This window comes from Coenobita brevimanus, chromosome 32 (genome assembly GCF_032717465.1).
Source record: "Coenobita brevimanus isolate Jiangsu-jjx chromosome 32, ASM3271746v2, whole genome shotgun sequence".
Classification (NCBI taxonomy): domain Eukaryota; kingdom Metazoa; phylum Arthropoda; class Malacostraca; order Decapoda; family Coenobitidae; genus Coenobita; species Coenobita brevimanus.
The window spans coordinates 16,535,370-16,559,548 of NC_136985.1; positions in this window are offsets into that span (position 1 = coordinate 16,535,370).

Below are 24,179 nucleotides of genomic sequence, written 5' to 3' on the forward strand. Positions count from 1 at the left end.
ATATTTCAGTGGGGAAAATCGTTCCAATATACAAAATTTTGAATTACAAAAGTTTCTTTTGGTCACTATCCCTTTCGTATATCGAAGACTCACTGTATCCAACATCTGGAAGCATGGCATTATCATCAATATCCCCAAACCCAACAAAGACCCCACGTTACCTTCCTCACATCGCCCCGTCACACTCCTTTGCACCCAATAGAAGTCACTGAACGACTGGTATTACAACTATAGTCGCGGCGCACGACTCTGAGGTTGTCATTCTCGTACACTGGCAACCTACCATTCAAATGTGCATCTGACTTTTTATCATATTATACATGAATCATATTATGAAGCACGAATGTTATATACAAATATTATTATACACAAACATATTATACACGAATCACATGCGTCTCATACACGAAATCAAACACATTGTTGACGGGTAGGTTGCCAGGGTACGATAATAACAACCTCAGAGTCATTCACCACTACTACAGTTTCACCTCACACCCCCCTAGCCCCATCACAACACAGTTTTAGGCCACTACACTCCATAAACACTCTTCTTACATACCTTACACAGAGAGTTTTTGATGGCATGAATTCACCCAGCCCACCACACAGAACACTCCAAGTCACACTAGACATCAGCAAAGCTTTTGATGCCATCCCCCGCCACAACCTCACAAACAAAATATTCAACACAAACATGCACACTAACACAAAAAGATAGCTGACAAGCTATTTAGCAGGCAGATGTGCACACGTAACATTTGCCGGTCAATCTTCGAACATCAGACACTTCACAAATGGCATCCTCCAAGGATCTGTTTTGTCCCCTAGTCTCTTTAACCTATACATGCACGACATACCCACGCCCCACACATCACAAATACACACAGCTTCCTATGTGCACAACATAACACTTACACGTACACACCAAAATGCAAACACAGCTGCACACATCCTCCAACCTTACCTCAACACACTACACAAATGGTTCACCAAAAACAGGCTCAAAATAGCCCCAGCCAATTCTACAGTGACCCTTCTCACAAAATGGACAGCAGAACATTGTCACACTCTACACTTCACCATAAACAACACTCCCCAACCACACACACACACACACACACACACACACACACACACACACAAAATCCTTGGTGTAACATACATCAATGTCATTTAACCAACACATCACAAATATTAAAGATAAGTTAACACCAAGACTTAACGCACAGAGGTCACCTGCCCATACAACATTTGGACACAACAAAGAAACCACCACCACAGTAAACAAACACCATATACATTCAGGGATGAATTATGCAAGCCCTGCTTAGGCTTCTAACCTCACTAAAACACACTACAACAAGGCACTAAAAATAATCACGGGCTGCACAGCTACTATACCCACAGACTACCTACACCAAGAAATTAAAGTCCCCAAAGTCAAGGATCATCTAGACATGAAAGGTACCCAAATTCTCACTGCAGCCTCCACAAACCCACACCATCCACTACACTACATGGCAGCACATCCACACACACCAAGGAACATCAAAACAACAACCAACACACGATATCATACACAAATACTGCCATCTCTCCCCCCCTTGCCCGCCTCAGACCAGCTTCCAGAAGCACATCCATACTCAAATCACTCTCCACTCCATTCAGTCACTCAAAGACAACACACAGCTCCATGCATGGCCTCCTGATATCCACCCTTCTGAATCCTATCTCCCTCGTGAGAACAGGGTCCACCTGGCCAAGCTGAGATGCGGGCATCATCCAACCCTCTTGAGTTATCAGAAGAGGCTGGATGACTCCGTCACTGATGCCTGTCCAGAATGTAACAGCTTCCCATACTATGAAGCACATTATGGAAGACTGCATTGCACACAATCACCTATGCCAACAACACAACATACACTCCTTGAGAGCTCTGTGGGAAATTCCGGTCTCAGCCGTGGCCTTCCTTAGGGACTCGGGACTGTCCAGCCAGACTGCCTAGGGAACAACTACTACTACAACTACCCCACTGAACCTATATCAACCTCACTGTACAATAAATCACTATGCGACAGGTTTTCACTTGACACAACCCTACTGTATTGCATGACCAAACTGTATTTGTGGCATTTAGTCGAATAACGACAAACGTGCCAATCATCTAAAATTAAGCTTTAGGTCGCAACAAACCCGTCTGCCATTTTTCTATCCAGTGGAAACGTTTTCACAGCATGTTCGTTTTTGCAACAGGGTCGAAAGTCCTATACAACAAAGTGGATTCTCGTCCCAACATGCTGCAGGTTGGTACTCGTGGCCTGTGCCTCTCCCAAGGAAAGGTGTAGTGGAAGAAAGATAAACATGTCAGCAAGCACTCTTCCAGGCCGCCAATGAACGGTGGGTCTCATGATGACGTCACACTCACAGCCAATCAGCGGCCGTGTTTTGTGGGCATGTTGGCTCGTGGGTGTGGCCAGATCCTGCCCTTCCCAGTTCTGTTTACACTGTAAGCCACACACACGTGCTTTTGGTTTATTACATTATTTTCACCTCAGATTTAGTGATTTACATTGCAACATGAGTGACTAACATAGTGATAACAAGCAGGAAGTCCCTGTGCATATGCAGAAATGAAAACATGAAGTGAAAACGTAATCCATCTTTTTGGAAACATGCAGTTGGCAAGCAAAAACAAAATGCTGGGGATGCAAACGTGAGTTATAGCATAAAAAAGGAAAAGCCAGCTAGGAAAACTGGTCCTTCTTGGAAGTGTGGCTCAGCTGCTTCAACAACTTGGGCAATGAATGAAGTAAATGATCTATTTACAGCTTTTTAGGCAATGAGTGATTATACCAGACAGACCAGTTACTTTGCCAGTCATGTGAAAAGTGTTGCTATGAAGCAGCCTCATGTCAAGGGCCATAAAACAGGCAAGTCATGTACGATTAGTTATTGTGTTGAGTACCAGTATGCTAATGTGACTTATGATGTTTGTAAATCATCATTCCTCAGTGTTCATGGTTTAGGTGAGCGTAGAGTTTGCTCTGTACTCGACAAAGTGACTGTAGCTGGATCAGTGGAAACTGACAAGCGAGGCACTGGCCCTAATCTGAAACTAGTTAGTGATGAACGGAAGGCAGCAGACCGACAATACACTAGACTGCTGTTATCCTCACCCCCCCACAGCACTTAAATACTGTACATGCACCACTACCGTACATGGGTTGGTGATTATCCTTTTCATATTTTTGGTTATTTTCAAATTAGTTTTTTTCTTTTTTCCACGGGGGTAGAATGGTTTGGGGTTAATAATTGAACAGCATTATAACCTGATTTATCATACATTTTGTATTTTATTCTCATGTGTCTTAAAGTATTTTACCAGCTCTGTTTTTTTAGACATTGTTTACTGAAATCAGGCTACTGTTAATGAGCTACAATGAAACAAATTTTTAACACTGTTTATCTCAAAACACTGATTTGACAGGTTCATCATTACCTAACTAAATACCTCATTTGCTTTTTTGCAAGCAAAAACATGTAATCTAGACCACAGGACTTTCTGAAAATCGTAGATCCATTCACAATTTTTGGATGGTTGGCCGTACTTCCATGGAATTCCACATATTACTGTGATGCCGTGGATACAGTCAAAGACTGTTCTGTTCAAACTATTTATGAGCATTATACAAGCCAAACCTTTAATAAAAAGGACACAGAACTTTGACAATTATCAAATGGCTTTGTTTGTATCTTGAACTTTAATTTCTGAAAAGCTAGCTTGACTTCCCTGCATCTGGAAATCTTCAATTTAATTATTGCCCTATAATGAATTTGCAAGTACAGTGGGGCACCAATTTTCGCGCCTAATTGGGTCCAAAAATAATGAGCGAAAGTGGAATTAGCGAAAGTTGGGGCATTGTCTTTATGGCAAAAAGGCTAATTGGTTCCCGGTTATCCTAAAGTAACATCAGATTTTCATTTTCACTTGCAATACAGTACATCAAATCACTATTGTACATTGCATTGTGAGATACAAACAATAAAAACTGTACAGTACACATTATATGAGGAGAAACATACCACAGAGACCAGGTTGAGGTGTTTAATGGATGTTGGGGGTAAGTATCCGAGGCGCGTGGCGGGCTTATTTAGCCACACCAGACGTATTGGCGCCACCTCTTGCTGCCTCGCTACCACTCTCTCTCTCTGCCTCCTCAGATGCAACTTGATTCTGGGATGTTAAATATACGGCAGATTTCACTGTTTTTTGCGCCCTTGTCCATGTGCTCAACTATCTTCCTTTTCATTTCATTATTATACTGCCGTTTCTTCACTCCAACACGATACTCTCTTTTAGCCTTGGCCTTTCCTCCCAACTTTGAATGTCCCGGCCCTCCCCCCACACCACCAGGCCCTTTCCCCACACTACCAGGTATAGTAGAGGCCATTGAACCGTGAGAATCCAACACAATGGAGCTAGCACGCTCGTACACAATGGCGGGAATGGGTGGACAGAGTGTTGACATGACGTCTTTCAAGATGGCGGTGGGTTGCGGGCAGGCGGTGCAGGAAATTCAAAGTTCAAAATATTGTCCCAAACCCAAAATTTGTGCGCAAAAATCATTTTTTTTCAAGCGAAAGTGGAAGTTAGGGAATATTTGGTGCATGCCGCGAAAGTGGATTCCGCGAATCCTGCTGTAGCGAAAGTTGGTGCCCCACTGTACAGTACAGTACTACTTGTGAAGACTGCATAGTGGAATGATACAGCAGGTCCCCGTTATAACAATGAGGTGCATTTGGGAAAACCCATCACTGAACCGGGGTATCAGTTACCAGGGACGTTCAAACACAAAAAGTACAGTACTGTACAAACCACGCAAATGAAAGTGGCGCGACGCAGCGATAAATTTATGACACGGAGATGGTGCATCATCTCTCACTGTATTTCAAATCACACTCCTCACTGGGTTCAAACGTTACCTGTGATATGTTTCTCGTGCATCTGGCAACCAGTACGTACCCTTTTAACCGTTGACTTTGACGACAGTGTGTGTCAGCAAGTCATACAAGGAGGTTAGTGCAGTGGAAAACGATCGATTTTCCATCCATTCATCCATCATCCAATCCTACATTGCCCCATGAGGAGCGTAGGAGCCCGAGGCTAGGCAGTTGGTCTCGGCATTTAAGATGAGAGATCGATTTTCGTATATTATTATTTTTTTTTTTTTGTCTCGCCTATCTTTACATACCTCCTCCAACAAAAATGTCTGTGAGACCGCAAATCGAAAGTGATAAAATCGCAGTGATAGTGGCCCTGTACAAAGACAGGAAGCCACTAAAGGAAATATTAAATAGTACAGGAGTTAAACTGAGAACTGTGCAGCATTGGATAAAGAGATTTCTGGATGGTGACGGCGTCTCATTACCACAACACAAAGAACATCCTGGCAAAGCAAAAAAAAAAATTAACCAACAGACTTTAAATGTTATCAGATGTCAACTAGAGGTTAATCCACGGCTTACAGCAAAACAAATAAAAGAAAACAATCCTAACTTACTTGGTACTGTTAGTTTACGTACAGTGCAACATTACATCCATGACGATCTGAAGTACCGTACCTGTCATACCGGCCAGTGCCAAAACCAGAGCTGACAGAATGTCAAAGGAAGAACAGAGTGATTTTTGCGAAGAAATACAAACAATGGGATGATGCCAAGTGGCGTAGTGTGCTCTGGAGTGATGAGGCAGTGTTCTGTGTGACTGGCAACACATCTGGAAGGGTGTACCAGCCTTGAGGCAGCGACCCCATTAACCCCAAGTACACCAGGGGTGTTGTGAAATTCCCAGACAAAGTGACGGTAAGGGGATGTTTTTCATTTCATGGTGTTGGTGACTTAGTATTCCTTCCTGATAATGTGATTATGAACAAAAACAATTACCTGGAGCTCCTGTGTGAGCATCTGCCAGATTCCTTTGACAAGAGCGAGGCAAACTTTTTCATGCAGGACGGTTCACCCTGCCACACTGCCAAGGATGTGACTCAATGGCTTACAGACTGTGACTTTCCATTCTTCAGTGATTGGCCAGGTAACTCACCTGATTTAAATCCCATAGAACACCTTTGGGCCATTCTAAAACGAAAACTATGAGAAGCAGATACTTCATCGGTAGCCTGGCTCAAGACAGCAATAATGAAGGAATGGAAGGAAACTGACCCTGCCACACTGCAAAACCTCGCCAGTTCTCTTCCTAATCGTCTCGATGAATGCATTAAGCGTAGGGGGATGCCTACATGCTAGTAGAACGTGGTAAGTGCTCATTTTCTGTATTTTCTTCCTACTTGTATTTGTTTTTTTTTACATACGAGGCAAGTCGCGCCACTTTCATTTGCGCGGACTGTATAGGGATGCATTTGAAAGCCTTGGGATCTCCCCCCAACCAAGTCCAAAACCCACCCAAATGAGTCCAAAAACAAGTTTCTAGCTCACCTAAAACCCCAGATAGCTTTAAAACATGCTAAACTAACTCACCTAAACCCAAAAATAAAATCTGAAAATCATAAAAAATGTCTGAAAAAAAAAAATCAAACTTGGTGAATTGTACCTCATAATGACAGTGTTTACCCCATCTATGTCTAAAACACATTAATCTAAGTCTAAAAACAGTTTATAATTCAACCTAAATATGAATATTAAGTCTTAAATATCATCAAAATCTGAAAAAAATAAAAATCAGTTAAAATCAACAAACATTTCTCATCGGATAACCAGGGATTGGCCACTGATAGGCAGGAAGGGTGTTAATTGTTTTACATCGCAATGGCAGGGTATTGCATAAAGGGGATTCGTATAGCAGGATATTACTGTACTATCTATCTATCTATCTATTGCCAGATGCCTCAATCCCGTTTGGGGTGGCCACAAACAAATCGCCTCCAAGTCGCCGTCCCCCGCCATTTCACTGCCCTGCTCCCAACTCACACCCCCCTCTCTCATATACCTCTCCACCCCATCTCTCCATCTCATCCTCGGCCTCCCCCTCCCTCTTTCCCCCTCCACCTCACTCACATACACTCTCTTCGTCAGTCTTTGACCCTCCATCCTCTCCACATGGCCAAACCACCTCAGTGTGTTCCTCATAACGCTTCCTATCACATCCACATCAACACCACAACGCTCCTTTATATCCTCATTCGTCAGCCTGTCTCTCCATGTGGCTCCACAGGCTCCTCTTAAATAACTCATTTCCACTGCTCTCACTCTTGACTTGTGTCCTTCCAACAATGTCCAAGCTTCACTTCCATACGTTAGAGTTGGTATCACAATACTGTCATGTAGTAACTTTTTCACTTCCATGCTCACTTCCCTGTTTCTTATCACTGCTTTCAAAGAACCAGCAACCTTTCTTCCCTGCTGTACCCTTTCAAGCACTTCACCCTCCAAACCTCCATCCTTACTCATCACACTACCCAAGTACTTAAACGTACTCACATTTTCCAATTCCTCACCATCCAACCTCACTGTACATTCACTGACTTCACCTCTCTCAAAGACCATCACTTTACTCTTCCCTACATTCACCTTTAGATTCCGTTTCTTACACACTCTCTCAAACTCATCCACCAAGCCTTGCAGCTCCCCTTCGTCTTCACTCAACAACACGGTATCATCTGCAAACAACAGTACAGGGAGTTTCCAAACACTACCATCTCTCACCAGGGCCACTCCAACATCCACTACCCTACCTTGTACCTCTTTTATTACCCCATCCATGTACAGATTGAACAACCATGGAGACATGATACATCCCCGTTTCAACCCAACTTTCAAAGAGAAAAATTCACTTAGTTCACCATCCACACGCACTGCAGCCTTCGCACCATCGTACATACTCTTCACAGCATTCAACAACTTCCCATCTATTCCATATATTCTTAACACTTTCCACAATCCTAGTCTATCCACCCTGTCATATGCTTTCTCCAAATCCATGAAAGCCGTATACAACTACTTTCCCTTCTCTAGAAACTTTTCCACTAAAGATCTGAGAATGAATATCTGATCTACACAACCTCTTCCCTTCCTAAAGCCTCCCTGTTCTTCTCCAGCTAATTTCTCTGTTCTTTCTCTAACTCTGTCAATAAGTATCCTACCATACACTTTCCCTATTATACTAAGAAAACAAATGCCCCTATGATTACCACACACTTCTTTTTCCCCTTTTCCTTTGTACAAGGGAATAATTATACCTGACTTCCAATCCTCCGGGACTCTACCTTCCTCCCAGGCCAATCTGCACATCTTCCACATCCATTCTACTACTATCTCTCCCCCATGCTTCAGCATTTCACCACACACTCCATCAATTCCTGGGGCTTTCCCTGATTTAACTTTCTTCATTGCTTCCACAACTTCTATCCTACTGATTTCTTCCTGTCTTCTCACCTCCCTCCTTCTTCCAGCCATTCCCCAGCCACTTATACTCGCATTACTTCCATCCTCCACGTTCAACAATTCCTTAAAGTGTTCTCTCCATCTGCTCACTTTTTCTCCCTTCTCCACTAGTAATCTACCATTTTTATCTTTCACTCTCCTGTTAACTTCACTTCCACCCTGTCTTACTCTTTTCACCTCTTTCCAGAACATTTTCTTACAGTCCCTCCACTTTACACTCAAATTCCTTCCAAATTCCTCATCCACTCTCTTCTTACTCTCTCTTACTAATCTTTTCACCTCTCTCTTTCTTTCTACATATAACTCTCTCTTCCGCCTCTCAACTTCTTCCACGCCCCTATTTCTCATCCATTCATTGTATGCTTTCTTCTTTTGTGCCACAGCCTGTCTCACCTCTTCAGTCCACCACGCTGTTCCTTGCACCCCCCTCCGTCTTCTCTTCCTTCCACACACCACATCACATGCTGCACATATTTCTTCTGTAAATATTCTACACACACCTTCAACGTCCCCCATCTGCTCCAACTCATATTTGCCCAATCGTTCCTCCACTTCTCTCTTATACTCTGCCTTTTTCTCATCCTCTTGTAGCCTTTCCACTCTCCTTGCAACTACTCCTTCCTCTCGTCTTTCCCTTCTTCTATTCCTCCATCTTACTTGAACTTTAACTCTGGCCACCACCAAGTAGTGGTCAGAAAGTCCACTCCCCCAACCTCTATAAACTCTTGCATCCAATATACATCTTCGCATCCTTTCATCTACACACACATAATCAATCATTGCCTTCCTTTCACTCAATTCACCACCCACCCTTCTCATCACTCGCCATGTATACCTGTGGATCATTTTATGCCTGAAGAGGGTATTGGCTATCACCAACCCCCTCCCAGCACAAATGTCCACTAACGCACTCCCATTCTCATCTATCTCAGCAGGCACACCCCACTCACCAACTATTCCATCCACCTTCACATTCCCAACTTTACCATTCATATCACCAATCAAAAACACTCTATCATTCCTTCCAAACTTTTCCATGCACACTTCTACATTTGTCCAGAACTCTTCTCTCACTCTTCTAGCACGATCTTGCGTTGGCGCATACACACACACAATCGCCCACATTTGTATTCCAACTTTCAACTTGACCCACACAATCCTTGACCCAACTGATCCATACTGTCTTATGCTCCTCTTCCATCTTTTACTCACAACTATACATACTCCTTCCTTTGCCCTCTCATTCTCACCTACTCCTGCACATATACCCCATCCATACTCCCATTCTCTCACACTTTCTCCTCTCCATTTTGTTTCAGTTATTCCACATACATCCACTTTCGCATCCTCAAGCACCTGGACAATCTCTCTCTCTTTCACCTCATCATTTGCTCCCCTTACATTCCACGTTCCAATTGCAATGTCCTTTGTCCGGTCCTTGGTCGTCAACGTTTGGTCAGTCCTTGTCCGAGGCTTATTGTTTGTTTTTTTAGTTAGTTGTTTTCCGGGGAGGGGCACTAACCCTCCGCCAACCCTTTTAGTCGCCTTTTACGACAAGCAGGGATACTGGGGGAGTATTCTTGACAAACCCCCCTACCCCCAGGGGTAACAAACCTCCCTACCCCCCCTACCCCCTTAACAAAGAAAAAAAGTGAACATCTGACAGTCTACATGTGAAATAATTCCCAGGGTGAAAATGAGTTTTACTTTAAGCAGCAGAAGCACCTTACCAATTCACTTCTTCTTCCTGATCGAAAGTTTTCTGGTTATTTTTGGGGTGGTAAATGAATGTGTTATGTTAGACTACTTTCCCTAATATTTTTAGCCATGTTCCTTCTCCTGTATCAACCATTTCTCAAGAGTAATGGCAGACACTTACTCTAACATATGTCCCCATCACCTTTTGCTAGCTACCTCTAACTAACCTTAGCTACATTTTAACCTAACCAAGATTCAACTAGCTACCCAGTAAGTTTGCCAGGTACACACACGCTTTATCTGAAGCAGCAGAAGCACCTTACTAAATTAGTTATTCTTCCTGATACCGTACAAGTACTTTAATCCAGACTGCAGCAGCCCACAGACTGTCCGGATTATCAGATTTTCCGGACTATCAGACAGATACCAGAAAATGTTAAAAAAAACAAAAATTATAGGAAATAGTGAGACTGTGTTCCTTAACAAGCTGACAAAATATGGTACTGTGCTCCTTTGCAGCAGTCTCATCAGCAGACCTCTTCTCCCCTGACACATCCACTACCCTTATCCCATGAAGAGTCTTAAAGTTTCTAAACCATCCATCAGAAAACTTCACATCAGTGTCGATCTTCATTTCCTTACAGAATTGTTTGGCCTTTTCAATAATCATTAACCCATTAATAAGCTTGCCCTCACATCGTTTTCCACAAAACCACTTATAAAGAACTGTGTCTAACTGTGCCAGTGCTGGTTTCTTAAGAGTTTTCCTTTTCTCACATCCCTTCATAGACTGTCCGCTCGTGGCATATTCCCTCAGTTCCTTGGATTTATTTTTGCAGTCATAAATGGTTGACCGGCCTACATTAAACTCCTGCATTAAATCCTTCACCAGTTCACCCTTCTCCAGCCATTGTATTATTTCTAATTTCTTACTAATAGTAATTGTAACATGCTTCCTCTTCTCACCAGTAGTAGGTAGTGTAGTAGGAGCCATTCTAGTGAAATACTGAAAAAAAGAACAAGCAAATTCAGTTGACAACGCATGGAATGTACAACAGGCACAATCAGCTGGGTCAACATACACTCGGCAGGATTCGGAACCTCCAGAATGTCGGCGCGGGTTCTTGACTAAGCTTTGGCTGCAGAATTGGAGAGTTCAGCACACTGCTTTTGCCTATTTTTCGATAGTTCTCTATTTTTTTTTGTATATCTCAATTTCGTACTCAAAAAAGCTAAAAATGACCCTGGGTTGAAAAGTCCGAACCATCGGGATTTCCGGACCATCGGGTGTTGGATTAAAGGACTTTTACTGTAGTCTGTTATATTCTTCTGACTATTTCTGGGGCAGTAAGTAAACGTTTCAAGTGAAATCCGTTTGTCCGTTGTTTTTTCCTATCTTCCGCTGTGTCAGTTCGTTTGGTCAGCGATGGTGGAAGGGACTGACCTAACCTAGCTTAACTGTATCTAATAATTTAATTGAACCTAACCTAGCTTAGCCTGGCATCCAGTTGGGAAGTTGGGAAATGAAAACCACCATTGAGTATGCTGAGTTGGACAGACAATCGTAGGTACGGCTTAAAGGTCGTGATGATAAAAAGTGGAAAATTTTTCGGCAGGAAAAGGTAATTTACCATCCTGAAAATAGTCAGAAAAAAACAGAAAACAAACTGAAGGAATATGAACTGAATTGGTAAAGTCCTGCTACTGCTTCAAGTAAAGCGTACATTTACTGTCATTACAAGTGCTGTTTTGGCATAAGGAACATACCAGTAATGATAAAAACAAAAGCAAAAAAATCAACAGAAAATGGTAATGCTTTACCAAACGGGTACGGCAATTCCACCTACATTATACCAAACTCACAATATCAAGGTAAGTAATTTTAGTAGATAAACAACACAGATAGTTAACTGTTCCATTGTGACTGCAAGAAGTGAATGGACAAAGTCAAAAACTATACCGTACCTAATTTGGGTATTTATGGAAGTGGCCAGGTGGCCCACAACAATGTTTACCGCTGATTGGTAATAGCCAGCTGGCCACATGGTTTACCAACCATTGCTCTGACTGGACGCATCAGTGTATCCCGTGTCAATGCAATGGCAACTTAATGATTTCACCAAACCTAACCCAGTTTTCAGGGGTGAGTTTATAAATCAGCCCAGTAGTTGTGGTAAGCCAGGTAACCTATGAAAGACTCATTTCAATAGAAAATATAGAAAGGCTGGGCTCATTTCATGAAGAATGAATCAGAAATAAATTGTTTACCACCATGAAGTCAGAAAATACAGAGAATAAACTGGAATAGTATAGACTGAATTGGTAAGATCCATTTACGGTACTATATGATGTAAAACATATATTTACCATTCCCAGTATTAAAGCCAATGATTTCTACATCTGTCATGAAAATTGGATGATTATTAAAAAACCAGTGAATACAGCTTGAAAACTCTGAAAAAAGAATGAAAAATTAACACGAACCCGAGAACACCGGATACACATCAAAATTAGCATACCATTTCTATACCACTAACTTACCGGTGGTGACTATCCTTGAATGCCAGAGTAATGGGTATTATTTCGGAACTACACCCAACTAACGGAGACTGGAGTTGATATGTTCACCATTTAGTTTGTGCAGTTTTAAATGATTTCTGTGCCCCCTCCACACGATCGTCCTGACGGGAATAAGACCCACAAAGCTACAGATGCTGATGTAGGTAGATGTGGAGTTAATGCGAAAGATACGTCATCTGTGTAGTGGCTGGTGGATTATTTGTAGGCGTTGTGAAGGGCAACAAAAGGCTGGTGGATTATTTGTAGGTGTTGTGAAGGGCAACAAAAGGCTGGTGGATTATTTGTAGGTGTTGTGAAGGGCAACAAAAGGCTGGTGGATTATTTGTAGGCGTTGTGAAGGGCAACAAAAGGCTGGTGGATTATTTGTAGGCGTTTTGAAGGGCAACAAAAGGCTGGTGGATTATTTGTAGGCGTTTTGAAGGGCAACAAAAGGCTGGTGGATTATTTGTAGGCGTCGTGAAGGGCAACAAAAGGCTGGTGGATTATTTGTAGCCGTTTTGAAGGGCAACAAAAGGCTGGTGGATTATTTGTAGCCGTTTTGAAGGGCAACAAAAGGCTGGTGGATTATTTGTAGGCGTTGTGAAGGGCAACAAAAGGCTGGTGGATTATTTGTAGCCGTTTTGAAGGGCAACAAAAGGCTGGTGGATTATTTGTAGGCGTTTTGAAGGGCAACAAAAGGCTGGTGGATTGTTTCTATGCGTTGTGAAGGGCAACAAAAGGCTGGTGGATTATTTCTATGCGTTTTGAAGGGCAACAAAAGGCTGGTGGATTGTTTCTATGCGTTGTGAAGGGCAACAAAAGGCTGGTGGATTATTTCTATGCGTTGTGAAGGGCAACAAAAGGCTGGTGGATTATTTCTATGCGTTGTGAAGGGCAACAAAAGGCTGGCGGCCTATAAGGGTCCAGCACAACTCACCCTCACAACAAAAACAAAACAAGTCGCCGTCTGAACGATTCCCCGTCATGTATTTTCATTTTAGTTTATTTAGCATGTACAGTATACTAGATTTTGAGTTACATGATTGCCAAGTGATTGCGGTTTATTGTTCCTATATTAATGTAAAATGTGGCATCAAATAGTAGTAACAAAAAAAATATAAATATAATGAAACGCAAATCAGACGATGTGCTGAACGATGTTTCACTTCGTCGTTAAACATTAGGCACGGGTGGACGATGGTGTAACGGTAGCACACTCGCCTCGCAAGCGACAGTTCCAGGGTCGACCACGAGACCTCTAGGCACGGTCTCCTTTGCCCTAGCCTGTTCGTATCTAGAACTAAAAATTGGTACCCAGATGTAAAATCGACGGTTGCGCGTCGTATTCCGGGGGAATGTTTGGGAGCTTATTTTCCTTGTCTGTTCACCATTTTAGTATGTTTGTGTTGTCCCCTGCCCAGTGCAACAGCCCAAAATAACTGCCCACGCATGTTGGGAAGCCCCAACGCCTATTCCTTCATCTAAAATTCACTTCCTCACCAACTGATACTTCCACTGTCCCCCTCCTTCCTTCTGACTTGGTGGTGGTAACCCCAACATTTTGGAGCTTATTTTCCTTGTCTGTTCACGAACATTAGGCTGCATACAAGCATTTATATAGTTGCCTAGTAACCTTAAGTGAACGATCGGTATACGTTAAAATTATACAAATAATCATATTACGTGTATATAAATACGTAACTTTGAGATTCTCAACCTACTGTACCTCAAAATTGCTAAGCTTCACCGGATTTCACCGCTTGCGCAGATTAGAAGCTGAGCTTGGACCACCAGAAATATAATGAACAGGAGGGGAAAGTGTTGGAATTATTTTCATATATGTTTCCGAACTGTTGCATGACCTTGCCAGACAACCCATGCTAGGCAGCTCACATAACTGTGACCATGCAGTACTGTGACAAGATAGTGGCAGTAAAAATAATAATTATAATAAAAAAAAAAAAAGTCCCCTGCCAGGAAAACGTAATTTTAGTTTAAATTAACATGAAAAACTGAGGTGAACATGCACAGTTCAGGAAATGACATGGCAGTTTTACTGAGAAGGACGGAAGCATAATCTATAAATATATAAAAGAGCCGCATTGTTTGTTTGTCCTTCAGTCACGTCAAAACCAAGTGTAATGGGGTCTATAAAAGCCCGCGTTGCCCAGAAGCAGGCGGGGATCCTCTGTTTGGCTCAGTGGTAATGTGCGCGCGTGTGCAGCGCGAGGGCCTGAGATCGAACCTCGGTCAAACCAGTGGTTTTGTTGAGTTTCAGTTCGGTTATTACACAAAGGTTAGAGCAGTCACGCCCTGGGAACGGTTGAGGTCAGAGGTCACTGCTTGACCTCCCTCTCGCCACACGACGGCGACCCACGACGGAAATCGGTGTCGATCTCTCACTATACCTCATACCAATTAATCTGGCCAGGCATGTATGGCAACACTGTTCCCGCCGAGATGCTGATTGGCTGGAGGTGTTTGTTCGATTTCATTGTTGCTGAAACCAATACTCTATTATCAGATGTGACACTGAGTTTGTCGACAATACAAATGTCAAAAGCAACAAGAAATCCGTTATATACTTAACGACAATGAAATTTTTCGTAGGAAGATAGAGATATGAGTCAACAAAGTATTATTATAGTCCAAGTCAAGGTCAGCATTCGGCCAATTCCTGTAAATCTCCCACACTCCGTAATATGACATAATTAAGGAAACCTGCTTAATCTAAGCATTGGTATAACACATTTTAATTTTAAGATCAGTCTGCACTGTGATAATAGAGGAGATATAATGAAAGTGTTTTCCTTTAGCCTACTTTGATTTTCAATTTTTTTTTCAAATCTCCCTCCCTGCAGAACTCTTCTTTTCATTAGAATTTTTAATTATTCAGAGTTGTGGCAAGATTTAAGGGTGCGGACTGAACTTAAAATTTAAATGTGTTATACCAACGCTTAGATTAAGCAGGTTTCCTTAATTTTCTGTTCTATTACGGAATGTGGGAGATTTAAAGGAATTGTTCGAATGCTGACCTTGACTTGGACTATAATAATACTTTGTTGACTCATATCTCTATCATCCTACGAAAATTTTATTTAAAGTATATAACGGATTTCCTATTGCTTCTTTACGATTGTATTGTCGACAAACTCAGTGTCGCATCTGATAATAAAGAGAGTATCGGTTTAAGCAACAACAAAATCGAACTAACACCTCCAGCCAATCAGCATCTCGGCGGGAACAGTGTTGCCATACATGCCTGGCCAGATTAATTGGTATGAGGTATAGCCTGTCCAAACATAGTGCTCACAGCATTATATGTGAAGGTGAATCGGAACTCAAAACCAGTGGCACCCATAGACGACAAATAAGTAGATGAAATGGAGGAAACTAGTAGCCAGAGTGAACAAATTATAACGGAGCCCACCAATAATAAACCTATCATCGAGCCTAGAACTCCTCAAACCAAGAGTGTGCCTAATACTAATGAACCAGTCACAGTCCCTGCTACCAATGAACCAACCACCGAGCCTACAACTCCAAAATTCAAGAACCTACTCTTCCCCAAAGAAGGCAAACTCACCGATGACGAGAAATTACAGTGGTTTATGAAAGCACGTGGTACACTACGCCTGGGGGAAACAGCTATCATACATGGGAAGTACGGACCCTATAGTAAATCATCAAACCACCAGGACAAACTGCTACTCACAACCAGAGGTATGGAAGGCGTTATCCTGCATGAATGTGGATCCACACGGATCAAACTTTTGTGAAAAAATATCCTGTTGCCTTCAACCCTGAAATGCTGCAGGATGAATATAGTGCCATTACTCACGCCATGAGACACACTTTCAGGGGAAACCCTACAAACAACTTAATGGTCCTCTGGGAGGGCACTGTCTTCCCACCCATGCTAAGAATTGCAGGCTATGGGTCGCCCTTCCCGGTTGAAAAATATGTAGAACCCCCAATAATGTGCTTAAAGTGCTGCCACTGGAACCATGTTATATCCCAGTGCTGTTATTCAGCTCGATGCCGGTTCTGTGGCGGGGATCATGATTCACGTTCTTTTGCAAGAAAAGCGAATGAAGGCGAAAATTTCACTCCCAGGTGTTCAAACTGCGGCGGTGAACACACTGCATCAAGTATAATTTGCCCGAAAAGACCTATTGAGAGGCATTCCTCCATCACGCCTCTAAGTACAAACATGCAACCAGCATCAGCCAGCTCCACTGGCTGCCAGGCAGACACCACCCCCTTGCTCAGGCTCAACGATGAAGAAGCTTTCCCCCCGATCCTCGCCAGTGCATGGCGAGGCCCTGCTACTCAGAGTGCAGGAAGTCAGAGTGAATGCACCCCTACAAATCTATCCACGCAGCAAACACCCAGTGCAGTCCCTCCAGCCCTGATCCCCGCAAGTGCATGGCGAGGCCCTGCTACTCTGAGTGCAGGAAGTCAGAGTGAATACACCCCTACAAGTCCACCCACGCAGCAAACACTCAGTTCAGTCACTCCAACAAACATGGCTGACAACACTAAAGACTCTAGCCAAGATCATCTCTGCCATCAAGACAACGATTAAGGAAGTACTTCGGGAAACAATTGATGCCGTTGCACAACTACAAACAAACATAATGCAGGCAGTGTCACAGCAGTATCAAGTCCAAATGGAAATACAGACTGATATTCTCAAGACAATCGAACAGCAAACACAAAAGCAAACCAATGTCCTAGAAACGTTACTGAAATCGTTGTCTCCAACTTCTCCAACCCCTTCGTCATCCTCAGTCACCCCACACAACAAGAGAGACTCCCCAGTTAACATTCTACCTCCGTCCTCACTCAAAGAAGGAGATCTCAGCCTGGAAATCCCCCTGGCGACCATGACAACCAGGTACACAAACCTGGACACCAAAAAGAAGGAGGAACTCAGCCACTGCTATCAAACAGTCAAGGACCTAGTGGCCTGGATGCGAGACGCCCTCAGTGAACCAATAACCCTGCCTTCCTCCCACCCTCCTGCCTCACTCTCACAGTAATACAGACGAGAATCATGGTTAGTCGTACCACCACACCACAACAACCATCTTTGCCCACATCCTATCCCCCCCCCCCAAACACCTCTTACTTGCATCACATGGAACATTGCTTCCTTCCTCAAAAAACACTGCTCGACAGTTACATAAGAGAAAATGACATAGACGTCGTCTGCTTGCAGGAGGCGAGAGTTCAGCACCTCAGACAGGTACGGTTGTCGGGATATGCATCATACACCACATTAAATGAAACTCATGGTCTCATTACGTATTTTAAGCAGTCCATTCCTGTTAAGGAATGCAATGTACGTACAACTCATACAGGCTTGCACAAACTTGAAATCACACTACATCAAGGCAAACTAGTTTTGTTGAACATCTATGTTAGGTCTGCACAGTTGCAGATGAGTGACATCCTTGACAATGTTGGTGAAGCACCCACAATTCTCAAGGGAGACCTCAATGCTGTCCACCCAACACTACAACCACTGTCACTGGCTCATTATGCCAACCCCAATGGGACAGCTTTTTCTGCTCTACTATCAACATATCCATCTGTATCTGTTATCTCCCCTGCTCAACCAACACATACCCGAGGTAATAGATTAGACTATGTTTGACTATTCAACACTGACATTCCATCAGTCCCCACAGTAGTTGATACACTTACGTTAGACCACTTTTTCATCCAAACCACCCTCTCTATCCCCTCCCAAGGACATCTATCCCGCCCAGGGCTAGACTTTTCATTCCAGAAAAATATAAGGCTGATATAGTTAGAAACCTTGGCACATGGTTTGCCTCCTACACGCCCATTGATGTTCAGTACTTTGAAACAGACCTCATAGACAACCTTAAACTTCTCATATCCTACTATGCCCCCAAATCAGAGAGGCCCCCAATGTCCCAGATCAAACAGTGGTATAAGGCTGACCCTGCTGTCCTCAGACTTCAGAACCAATATACCAAAGCTAAAAAGAAATGGATAAGTACCAAAACTGATGTAAGTGAGGAGTAGACTGTAACACCAGTCGAGCAGGGCAGTACTCCCGAGGTGGATGGAAAGCTGATGACAGGGAGTGCTGGAGCTCTCGTTTCATCAGCCCTCAGGACTAGTTCCTGACCATCCCCCTTTGTTGAACTTTTTCAGTGTCTCAGTTACAGAGAAAGTAGGCCAGCATGCTCTCCAACACAAGTTTTTCTATCTATACCAAACTACATGCATAGTACACACTACACTTCCTTTTCCAAAATTTAAAAAAATGGCGTCTCATCACCCAGCCTCGGATTCCCCAGAGAAGGGGGACCATAAATGCCCCCACCTTCCGCCCCTCTCCCGGTGACGACTCGAGGTGCCTGGAACCACTGTCTGACTCTCTTCTTCTTCATTTCTGCAACATTCGTGGCCTTTCCTCTAACTTTTGCTCTGTTGAGCACCACCTCTCCTCCTCTAACCTCACCCTCTTTTTCTAACTGAGATTCAGGTGTCTGAGGCAAATGACAGCAAACCCTTTTCTGTATCCTCCTACTTTCTCTATACTCATTTCAAAGCCAAAGGTGGCTGTTGTGTATATATACACAACGACTTATCTTGCTCTTGTGTTCCTGAACTTGATTCTTCTGAATTCTCTACACTCTGGCTTCGGCTTTCCTGTCATTCTCTGACTAAATATATCTGTGCTGTTTACTTATCCCCTAATTCTACTGACTATCAAAAATTCTTCAACTATCTTACTTCTACGATGGAACACATTCTATCCATTTCTTCTTACTCTGAAATCTCCATTCTAGGAGATTTCAATGTTCACCAACACCTTTGGCTCTCCTCTCCTTTCACTGATCCACCTGGTGAACAAGCCTACATCTTTTCTATCCTTAATGACCTAGAGCAGCTTGTACAGCACCCTACCCGTATCCCAGACCGCCTTGGACAGAGCTCCAACATACTTGACCTCTTCCTTACAACTAATCCTTCTGCTTACACTGTTAATCTTTTCTCTCCTTTGGGCTCCTCCAATCACAACCTTATCACCTTAACCTGTCCTATCACTCCGGTACGGCCTGTGGACCCTCCAGGGAAACGTCGTCTGTGGCATTTTGGAGCCGCAGATTGGGAGGCCCTCAGGCAGTACTTCTTTGATTTTCCCTGGAATGATTATTGCTTCCATGGCCGGGAGCCATCTGAGTGTGCCTTGAGCATTACGGAGGTTATTCTCTCGGGCATGGAAGCATACATTCCTTTCTCATATCCTTTAACTAACGCAAGAAAGCCTTGGTTTAATCACGCTTGTTCTCATGCTGTCCGGAACAAGGAGAGGGCCTACAAAAGGTACCGGAGCCAACCCACCCCTGAATCACATCATCTTTACATTTCTGGCCGGAATCATGCTAAGTCTGTTCTTCGCTCTACTAAAAATTATTTCATCCGTACTAAATGCTCTCAACTCTCCAACTCGAATTCTTCCTGCTCCTTCTGGCACCTTGCCAAAAACCTTTCTAACAACTTTACCTCATCATCCTTCCCTCCTCTTTTCTACTCTGATGGTTCTGTAGCTATTTCTTCTACTGATAAAGCAGATCTCTTCGCCCAGACTTTCTCCTCCAATTCCACCTTAGACGATTCCGGTGCTGTTCCTCCATCACTTCCCCCCTCTGACTTCCTCATGGCTGTCATTAAAATTTCTTCAGCTGATGTATATTCTGCCATCACTGGCCTCAATACTAACAAGGCGTATGGGCCTGATGGAGTCCCTCCTGTTGTTCTCAAGAACTGTGCTTCTGTGCTTACACCCTGCCTAGGCAAACTCTTTCGCCTTTGTCAGTCAACTTGTACCTTTCCTTCTTGCTGGAAGTTTGCTTTCATTCAGCCAGTCCCAAAGAAGGGTGACCACTTCCAACCCTCCAACTATCGTCCAATTGCTTTAACGTCCTGTATTTCAAAAGTTTTCGAGTCAATTCTCAATAGAAAAATTTTAAGGCATCTTTCCTATCACAACCTTCTTTCTGATCGTCAGTACGGGTTCCGTCAGGGACGCTCCACTGGCGATCTTCTCACCTACCTTTCAGACTCCTGGTCATCCTCCTTTCAGGACTTTGGCGAAAGCTTTGCCATTGCACTTGACATCTCAAAGGCTTTCGATCGAATCTGGCATAAATCTTTAATTTCCAAACTGCCCTCTCATGGTTTCTATCCTTCTATCTGTGCCTTCATTGCTAGCTTCCTTTCTGATCGTTCTATAGCTGCTGTTGTAGACGGCCATCGTTCTTCTCCTAGATCTATTAACAGTGGTGTTCCTCAGGGCTCTGTCCTGTCACCAACTCTCTTCCTTTTATTCATCAATGACCTTCTAAGCTGTACATCTAACCCTATCCACTCATATGCTGATGACTCCACCCTTCACCTTTCCATTCAGTTCCCGCAACGCCCATCTCAGCAGTTACTTCAACAAACAAGGGATGAGGCTATGGCACACCTAATGTCTGACTTGGCTCGTATCTCTGACTGGGGTAAAAATACTCTTGTTGTTTTTAATGCATCTAAGACTCAGTTCTTACACCTATCAACCTGTCAAAATCTTCCACAGGTATACCCACTAATGTTTAATGATATTCAGCTTAATCCTGAATCATCTTTGAACGTGCTTGGGGTTTCATTTACTCGGGACTTATCTTGGAAAGATCATATTACATCTTTTGTAAAATCTGCTTCCAAGAGATTGGGTGTGCTAAGCCGACTCCGTTCTTTCTTTACCCCTGCACAATTGTTGACTCTATGCAGGGGTTTTATCCGCCCCTGTGTGGAGTACAACTCTCATGTATGGGGAGGCTTCCCACATACCGCTCTTCTCAATAGGGTGGAATCAAAGGCTTTTCGTCTCATTAACTCTCCTCCTCTTACTGACTCCCTTCAACCTCTGTCTCTTCGCCGCACTGTTGCATTCTTTTCTCATTTCTATCGCTACTTTAATGGTCACTGCTCCTCTGAACTGTCTGCATGCATTCCTCCACCTCTACGACAAGCGCGTAGCACCCGTCTAGCAGCAAACTCTCATCCCTTTTCTGTCCAACTCTCTAATGCAAGAGTTAACCGTTACTCCCAGTCCTTTATTTATGCAACGGGTCAACTCTGGAACTGTCTCCCTCTGTCTGTATTTCCTGCTGCCTATGATCTCCAGTCTTTCAAACGCAGTGTGTCCAGGCATCTCGAAATGAATGGATCTTGAAGTTGGCTCTCTCTTGTATTTTGTTTTTCTCTTGGAGGGAACTGTTATTGCGGGCTCATGGCCTTTGGTTCCTTCTTCCTCGCATAAAAAAAAAGTTACACCATCTTTTGCAGGCTAGAACAACAGCTAATCACAATGAAACAGCATTTAAAAGAAAGGGAATCGGGAGAGTTTGTTAAAACCCTCTCACATGACTCAGACGTGACCTATGTATGGAAAAAAGTTAAGCAAATCCACAAACGCAACTCCCCTCTTAACCGACACCCTCATCCCGCCACAAAAGCCGAGACACTTTCGCAATAATGGTCAAATGCATCCTCCACCACAACCCTCCCAGCTCCAGTCCAAACTGCACTCGCAAGGCTAGTCCCCATAAGAGAGGATGACATTCTTAGAGCTTGTAACACACCACATCCCTTAGACAATACCCCATTCACTGAACAAGAACTTTTCCACGGTCTCAAACAAGGTAAATCTACTGCTCTGGGGGAAGATGGTGTAACATATCAGGTCATAAAAATTCTAGCGGAAGTTCCGGGTAACCCTCTCCTTAAACTATACAATTTAATATGGGAAGAGCAGAAGCTCCCTAGGTCATGGAAACACGCCATCATTATTCCTATTCCCAAACCAGGTCGGAAAGGTGAATACAGACCCACCTCATTCGTCTCATGCCTCTGCAAAACATTCGAACGTCTCGTCTTAAATCGGCTCCTTTACTTCATAGAAGATAAACTCTGCCCTCGGTTATTAGGCTTCATAAAAGGCAAGGGTACTCATGTCTGTATTCAGTCATTCCTATCAAATTCTCATGGTAAATATACAGTAATGTATTTGTAGACCTATAGGGGGCATTTGACAAAGCAAACCAATCACCCATTCTTCATCATCTCTCCCAGTATATCTCAGACACACTACTCACTGTCATACGAGACTACATGACTGATACATCCGGTACCGTCCTTTCTGAAGGCCATTGGTCCCAGACAAGAAATGCTGAAAATGGAACGCCCCAAGGCGGAGTTCTCAGTCCCACCCTTTTCAGCATTCTAATGAATGCCTTGGCCACCAAAACCCTCCCCGATGGCTGTCAATTACACATTTACGCCAATGAAATCCTCCTTCAGTGCCCCTCTGTTCCAACCACCACCTTATCACTAAACATTCTTGAACAGAACTGCAATGACCTGGGTCTAGTTATTGCCCCACACAAAATCAAAGTAATTGCCCCACCTGATCAACAACTTGCTCTAACATTGCAAGGACATCCCTTGGAAACTGTGCCAGCACACAAGTATCTAGGAATATACGTGGGACATCAACAGGAGGCCAACAGGCTAGAGTTACAAAAAATAAAATATAATTGTGCACAGCGCTTATACTATGGTTGCATACGGCTCTGTTGGCTCCTCTATTCCCATGCTAAAACTCCTATATACCTCACTCATCAGAACAATATTTGATAACTCAGCACCTGCCATCATACTTTTTAATGCCAAACAACTAGAATGCATACAGAACGAGGCCTTGAGGATCATTTTAGGATGCATTCGAAATGTTAAATTACACGCACTACGTCTAGAATTAGGCATCCCTCCCATTCATGACAGAATAACTCAAACAGGTCTAGCTCACTTCCTGCGCACAATCCGTGTCCCAGTCGTCAAAGACTTAATCCTACCATATCTACGACCAGACAACCCTCACCCCACCACAAAGTGGACGAAAATCATTTTCAATAAAATTAACTCTCTTCATGTTAGGGACATGATACTAGCCCCTACACTCATTCTACCAGCACCACCTCCTTGGAAAATCACAGACCCCGACATACATATTATGCCCCTACCAGATAACAAACAGTGTACAAACCATCATTTCATGGAATCCCTCTTTAGCAGCATAATTCACACCCTACAGCCACATGACATCTTCTACTGTGATGGCAGTGTACAAAATGATGGCAAAGCAGGATCGGCAGTAATCTAGTACCGGCTCAGCTCCAACGTCCCAGTCCAAGGTTTCACAGCAAGGCTTCCCGATCATTCTTCTACCACAACATGTGAAACCCTCACTCTCCCCCTAGCCCTACGTGAAGCAAGACGGCAAGGCGCACCAGCAACCATTATCTCGGACAGCACCTCAGCGCCAATTCGCTCACCAGCAGAAATCCAGTCAATTATTCTCCAGTGGGAGA